Source organism: Acomys russatus, chromosome 1 (genome assembly GCF_903995435.1).
Source record: "Acomys russatus chromosome 1, mAcoRus1.1, whole genome shotgun sequence".
In the NCBI taxonomy this organism is placed as follows: domain Eukaryota; kingdom Metazoa; phylum Chordata; class Mammalia; order Rodentia; family Muridae; genus Acomys; species Acomys russatus.
The window spans coordinates 52,799,371-52,807,034 of NC_067137.1; positions in this window are offsets into that span (position 1 = coordinate 52,799,371).

A 7,664-nucleotide genomic window follows, 5' to 3' on the forward strand; every position below is an offset into this window, starting at 1 on the left:
ACAACCATATTACTAAGCCTCTCAATTAAATTAGATGTGCTTTATTTAATAGTTTAATAGTGTTGACAATCTACATTCCTATAGCACTATCTGCACTGATTTCCCATAAATTAACTGGATTATCAATTAATTACTAAAAGATATTTATCTTTGTAAAAAAAAAAAAACCTACAAAATTAGAGGATAATGTTGTGGTTAGAGGTAACATGGCCACTGTCTATCATAGATTCTCAATTAGAAGCATCAGGGTACAATCTCTGTATGTAATTAACATGTCTCCCCATGTAGACACTCATTTCAGTAAGAAAAAAGTTTTTCCACAGTTCTGTCTAAAAGCCTTTTACTGGAGTTGTCAGAATTCATGAGCAGCTTGTGGATTAGAGAGCTCTTAGTCTGAATTTTTACCCCTTGGAGGTTGACTACATGGAGTATAAGACTTTACCTCTCTAAAAATAATTCGTCCACAGACTTGTCCTGGCATTCCCCTCCTCTCTTTCCTGGCTCCAAATCAGCTCTTCAGATTTTAAGTTCATGATTGAGAAAATCAAAGTGTGAGTAACTGGACCATCCACAGTAAGATAAGCTGGCTCATAGAAGCTGAGGTGACTCCTAAGTGGTTGCAGAAGACCATGAGCCTCAGGAGGGACATCAGGATCCCCAGAGGATGAGGCAGGCCACCTCTGGGGCAGAGCTAGAACCAGGGAAAGAAGGTGGGGCACAGTGGGACTTTTGGTTGTGGCTTCTTAGCAAGCTACCTTGCACAGAAGGGCAGTTCTTGCTAGATGCGGACACTCATTGCAATCATTTTCAAAGCCATTTCCTCTTTGTCATGGTTTGGCTCTCTGCTTTACTACTTTGAATGAGTCAAGTAGACTTGTCATAACTAATTCCATTCCTAGAGTTTTCTGACTTCTTTTCTTCCAAATAAAAGCACTTAAGTGCATGCAAAAGGACATAATATCTTTTTTTTAAAAAACCCATTGTGTGGAAAGCTGAAGTCCACACTGTCATTGCCTGTAGGCCCTAGTATTTTGAGCATAATCATCGGTTCCTCCTCACCCTACCTTCATGACTGCCAAGGAAAACAAATTACAAAGAAATCCCTCCCTGTAGTTGTAACAGATGTGAAGGCAAGATGAAAAGAATATGACTCATTGCAAAAGAAAAAAGGAATAGGATGATTAGATAGGCAAATAGAGAGGTAGGCAAATTTGATGTTGGGTGTCTGTCTGTCTGTCTGTCTGTTTGTCTGACTGCATGTGCATACATGAGTATGCGCTCAAATTTATTGAATGAATCATTGGACCAAAGCTCTTTCTGAAGCTATTGTCACCAATAACTGAGACAATATTTATTTAACAGTAAATATTGAGCAAGCAAAAGCCATGTTGGTTTACGGTGAAGTGTTGTTGGGAGTGCAATGTCTTTGTACCCTCTGGTGGACTTCAGTAATCCACGCAGACAACTGGACATGAATACATAGTACTCTGTGAATCTCGCTCAGTGGCTCTAAGGGCTCTAACAGTTTGATGTCTTCATTTTTTTTTTCTTTTCTATCTGAATATAACAGTATAAGTCAAACAAATATAAGAGCAGCTAAGTAAATAAATCTTTGTAAGCCAGTAAAAATTACATTTACTCTATGTTTTAGCCTTATTCGCTGTAGCATTTGTTGCCTGCCAAGTGGAGAAAGCATTCTGAATTTTGAGCTCAACATAAGAGGAGCTAAGTAAGTCCTTCTATGTATTGTGGCCGGAAGTGTGTTAAGGACATTTCCATTCCTACTGTGCTCTAAGATCCTGTAGAGACTCCACTTTACAGTTCAGCAGAACAAGTGTGTGACATCCATTCCCAGAACTACGTTTGTGAATGAATTTTACACATTATGTAAGACAGTACATAGAGCCCCATCTTTGTGCCTTTTGATTTGTTCTACATCAAATTAAATGCATGGATAAGTAAAGATTTCAAGTGATCTTAAAGGAAGATGCCTATTGTCTTATTCTCACTTGCATGTGTTGAAATATAGGTATTCCTTATGCAAGAGAAAGTAATTGGATGCATTCATGCCATTCAGAAAAAAATGAACTCGAAGTGGCTAAAACTATAGCTATCATTAAAAGCATATATAAATAGAGAAAAGCATATGAGCTGAACTTTCCCAAATTCATAAGCTCTTTTGCTATATCAGGTAGCTGGAAATAGAAAGAAACAACACACAGTATAAGAGATAGTATTTGTAAATTATGTATCCTTTTTTTGGTTTTCTTTTTTCATTTTTCTTTTTTCACATATACATTTTTATTACACATATATACATAAATTACCTACAGCAAGAAAAACCATGAAACAACCAGGAATTATATAAATGTTACATTCATAGGGTTTTGGTTATTTGTATTTGGCAACTTCGAAGAAAATAGCTTTCCTATTTAGGTGCATCTAAAATTCTGAATGTAAGTCAATATCTATCATATCTCATCTTTATCAACTTAAAACATCTATCTAGACCTAAAAACATCCTAACCCCTGAACAACTAAGCTTAACTGTAAAACTAAACTATCTGGTCTTCAACTCTATCAGACACTTGAGAAGGGATAAAATTGATTACCCGAGTGTATCGGGAGTGCAGGTTAGCAGTTTCCAAAATGAGAACATGGCAGAGACAGTTTACTGCCTAAGCAGTCACCCAAAACTTTCCATATGTTGGAGCATCATCTTCAGCCTTCTGGCCCAATATATCTGAGAGACATATTTGTGAGGCAGGAACTACTGAGGACTTGCTTACCCTGTCTTGGCAGAGTTTGGCCATCGACTCTGCCTGCATCCAAGCTTGCCCATTTTTAATCAGAATTCTGAATTATGTATCTGTTAAATATAGTACTCAGAAAAATTTAAAAAGGGTGCTTACGATTCATTAACAGAAAGACAAACACCCTAATTAAAATTCACAAATAATCTTAATAAGACATTTCTCAAAAACCTTTAATCCCAGCACTTGGGAGGCAGAAGCAGGTGGATCGCTGTGAGTTCAAGGCCAGCCTGGTCTACAAAGTGAGTCCAGGACAGCCAAGGCTACACAGAGAGACCCTATCTCAAAACACCAAAAAAAAAATGTCTATAGATATGAAAAGGTACTCAACATCATTTATCATTAAATACGTGAAAAGTCAAAACTACCATGGGATACCATGAGGATGGTTATAATAAAATGTACTATGCATGGCAGTTCATGCCTATAACTCCAAAAATCGGGAGGTTGGAGGCAGGAATATGAAAAGTCCACAATCCTCATTACCTACATGGTGAGTATAAAGCCAGAGTTACATAAGAGCCTGTCTGTGAATGAAAGAAAGAAAGAAAGAAAGAAAGAAAGAAAGAAAGAAAGAAAGAAAGAAAGAAAAAGAAGAAAGAAAGAAAGAAAGAAAGAAAGAAAAAGAAGGGGAAAGGGAAGAGGGAGGAAGGGAAGAAGGAAAGGAGGTAAGGAGGAAGACTAGTTTTCTTAAAGGATCTTTAAACATTTAAATATGTATACCAACCAACAAAGAGTCTACCTAAAAGAAGATGGGGGAGGGGAAACCAAGCTAGAGCAATAAAAATTTAGTACTTCTTCAGTAAGCAAGAACTAGAGATTTTTCTGGTGGGGAAAAAAAAAAAAATCAGGAATACTCAGTGAAGAACAGTGGCTGAGGCCATCCTGTTTAACGGGGTATTATATTGTCTTACAAAACAAACATTTCTGAGTTTTTGTAAAACTCAGCCACTGTGTAAAAACTAATCTTCTGTTTGGATTTTCTTGCATTACTTGCCTGAAGACAGGTAGCTAATCCTCTCCTCCTGGGTGCACATGTACCGCACAACTGCTTCATTTGCCCTGCAGAAACAAGGTATAATGAGCACATAAGCACTAGACATGTTAGTGTGAGGCCAACCAAAAGGCAGACAGCTGAAGTGTTGCTCGCTCTCTGTGAAACATGTACTGGTGCAAGAACAGCATATTAGCAGGAAGGAAGATTGCCAGAAAAGAGCAATCCCATGTTAAAATGATTGCTATCAAATAAACAATATGAGATAGAAAACACATTCAGAGTCCACGCACAAGTGAAAATTTCAAGCCTTGTGGAGAGTACAAACTGACATGTTCAATGTTGCTTTGCCACACTCATGGGCCTTCTGCTCAAAGTAGGAAAATATACTTCTCTTTAGCCATTCATCTAAAACAATCCTGTCTGGATGTTGAGATCTTCAGGCTTACCTAATAAAAACCTCAGCTCCTGGTTATCATTAAAATGATTACAACCACCATCATTCCAGATTCCCAATATCATTTCATCTCTTCTTACCAGTGTTGATATATTGAATTTTTCAAAAACCAAAAAGAAAAGAACCGAACACCACAGGGCTGGACTCAGGCCATTAGCAACTGCTGTCTTTACTAGTCCAAAGCAGGACTCTCAAAGCCTAGTGTAAGACATAAGAGCGCTTTACACCCCACATGCAGCAGTCAGAGAGACTGAAGGGGACATTCACCCAAGGGTCACAATCATAAAGGGAAATCCAAGTTTATTTCCTCAAATATTCTTTTACCATCTCTCTGACAACACGGTTCATACAGCTGTATCTCTCTTACCATTTCCTGTCTTCCTCTTTGGGGTTTGGATTCTGTTTTCCAAGTAGCACTGATTAAGCAAGATCATAGAAGAGGTTTAAACAATAACATTGTTATTCAGATATACTTCAAGTCAAAGCCTGTCCAATAGAACACAATCGTGAGTGCTGGAAGCCTGGTATACTAACCACGTGAACCTATGTTACAGGAATTGGTGTTCTCTGATTCCACTTTTGTTGACATAGTGTAGAAACCAGGATCCCTACCATAAACAGATGACACACTCAAATTAAGTTGGCCTGAGGAGGGTTTTTTGGTTTTTTGTTTGTTAATTTGTTTGTTTGTATAATATGTGTTTTAATCACAAAAACTTACTGAGACATAAAATAAGTGGGAAGGATTTTTTTGCTTTTCTTAAAAATTTAATTAATTTATTCAAATTACATCTCAATTGTTATCCCATCCCTTGTATCCTCCTGTTCCTCCCTCCCTCCCGCTTTCACCTTATTCCTCTGTCCTATGTCTGTGACTGAGGGGGACCTCCTGAGGAGGGTTTATTTACAGAAGTCTATTTGCAGAGGTCCTGGTATGGGAAAATCCCAGTTCTGTAACGTGAGAATGTTGAGCGAGTGACACATTTACACCCTACGTCCAAAAGGACAAAGGAAAAGAGGAGCTAGTGGAACTGAAAGGGAGAGAGTCACCCAGTGACATTTGCCTTGAACAAGAACAGCATAAGAAGCCCTGTGGGACCCAGCAGAGAGGTCATCTCATTGCCTGCCCTGTTCTCTAACTCAACAGGAAGCTTGGAGGCAACAGTAGCCTCAGTTGCCTTTGTTGACAACCACCTTCACCAATCTACCTTAAGATATCAAGAAGAAGAATTGCATCAAGGTCACCTGCAGTAGTTAACCAATGACTAAACCCACCTGGAAACCAGAGGGCAGAAGATACGGGAACATCAGATAAAGTTATGAATGAGTCAGTTTCCTGGGCCAAAGGTCAGGTTAGAGAAATGGACTCAGCAATGCAAGGCCAGCACTCATGACCAAACATCTGTATCTGTACCTGCTGTTTAACACACAGATGGAGTCACATACAGAGCATGAAAAACTTTCACAAAGGCATTTTCCCAGGAAATCTTCACTTCGCAGGTATCTTTCACACTCAGAATCCCTATTATTGAATTCTTGAGTATCCAGGAGCTGATAATCTGTGAGTGATCGGCTAAAAACTGAAAAAGAAGTGAACCTCGTTGAACACTTGTTCCTTTCCACATGATTTCTCACTTAATCTTCAAAATAATCCTACGAATTATAAATCATTATCCATTGGGGGAGGGGGTTCGAGACAAGGTTTCTCTGTGTAGCCCTGGATGTCCTGGACCTTGCTCTGTAAACCAGCTGGCTTCGAACTCACAGCGATCACCTCCCTCTGCCTCCCGAGTGCTGGGTTTAAAGGTATGCGCCACCACAGCCAGGCTGTTATCCACATCTTAAAGATAATTTAAGGCTGAAGTAGCTCAAGAATATTGTACAGAAAATAGAAGGTTACTCTCTCAGGCCAGCATCACGTGATTCTAAGGCCCCCACCCATCCAACATCCTGATTACTGTTGATTCATGGCGCTTGAACAGTTTAACCCAAAATAGTTTAGCGATTTTCAAGCAGAGGGCAGGGCAGGTAAAATAGTTGACTAAAAATTGCTCAGGATCTAATGTCTGTCTGGTAGATGATTATATGGAGATTCCTGGAGGATGAAGAATTAGAGTGATTAGAAAAGGGTTGATGCCCAGAAAGAAAACGCAGTGCAGACCTAGAACACCACCACGGTATCCATCCTACTGTCCACTCTTGTAAGCCAGTCCACTGTTCAGTGACTGCAGACCTCAAGTGTGTACCTTGCAGACTGTCTGCAGGGATGTAATGCCTTCACCACTAGTAATTTCTTCAGCCGCCTTCCATCTTACCTCACTTACTCAGACCTACTGTGAGGCAGCAGCGTGCACTGAGCGACGACGTGTGAATAGGCTCAAGAATGATGACCCTGAGGGTCAATGACTCTTCTGGTTGCACCTGCCTTTGTACACGTGTGCTGTCGCTGTAAAATTTAATCACGCCCACTCAGATAGGAGGGTACTGTTCTCAGAGTTTACATCTTGATAGCAAGAAATGAGTCAGTGACTCCAGAAGGCATAATTCACAGGAAGTCAGCGAGGGGATGTGCTGTCAGGTCCTGGGGATCTGTTTTCATGGAAAATAAACAGGACCTACATCTGAGAGAACCTTTGCTTTAAGAAGCCTGCAAGCAAGCATCCACACCCCAAAGCAAAAGACCCTTGTTTCAATGTAAAAAGGTTGACCGAACACAGGGTTTTCAATTTCCCAGAGGGAAAAAATATCCAAGTGGAGATAAGTGGTGCAAAAAGTATAAAACTGTGCATTTTGCTTCTTTTTTGAAGACAGACTCAAGGCCCTACTGTAGAAATTCAGTGCTTTTTACAGTGAGGTTAGAAATCTCTAAAAACAGAAAACAAAGAAATAACTTCCAAGGTTGGGCAGGCACTCTCTGAGCCAACAGGACAAACACCAGCAGGTCTTTTATTTTTGACTCAGATTCCTCAGTTGTCAACACATTCTCTTAGCTTCTCCAGTTTCCACCCTGGGTTCCACAGAAATTTTCTGTGACTGTTTTCTTTACTCAGCCAGCCTTCCCTGACTAAGCCGTGAAACCATTTCAGACAGCTAACTGAATAAAGAGCTTAAAATAGGATGGCATTTGTTCCTTATCAACTAAAAATTGCCAACTAGTAGCTAACATGAGCTCTGGATGTATGCAGGAACTCTTTTGAGTAGTTCATATTTTCTTTACCATCTGTGAAATAATTTAATTCAGAATAACAAAAGATACTCCAATCATGGAGTTTTGTTTTTAGCAAAGTAAACTAGAATGGTTGGAGCTCTTTAAAATATTAAACGAGCTGAGTGTGACAGCAAATGCCTGAAGTCACAGCTTTCAGAAGGTGAAGTTAGGAAGATCGGGTATTCAGAGCCA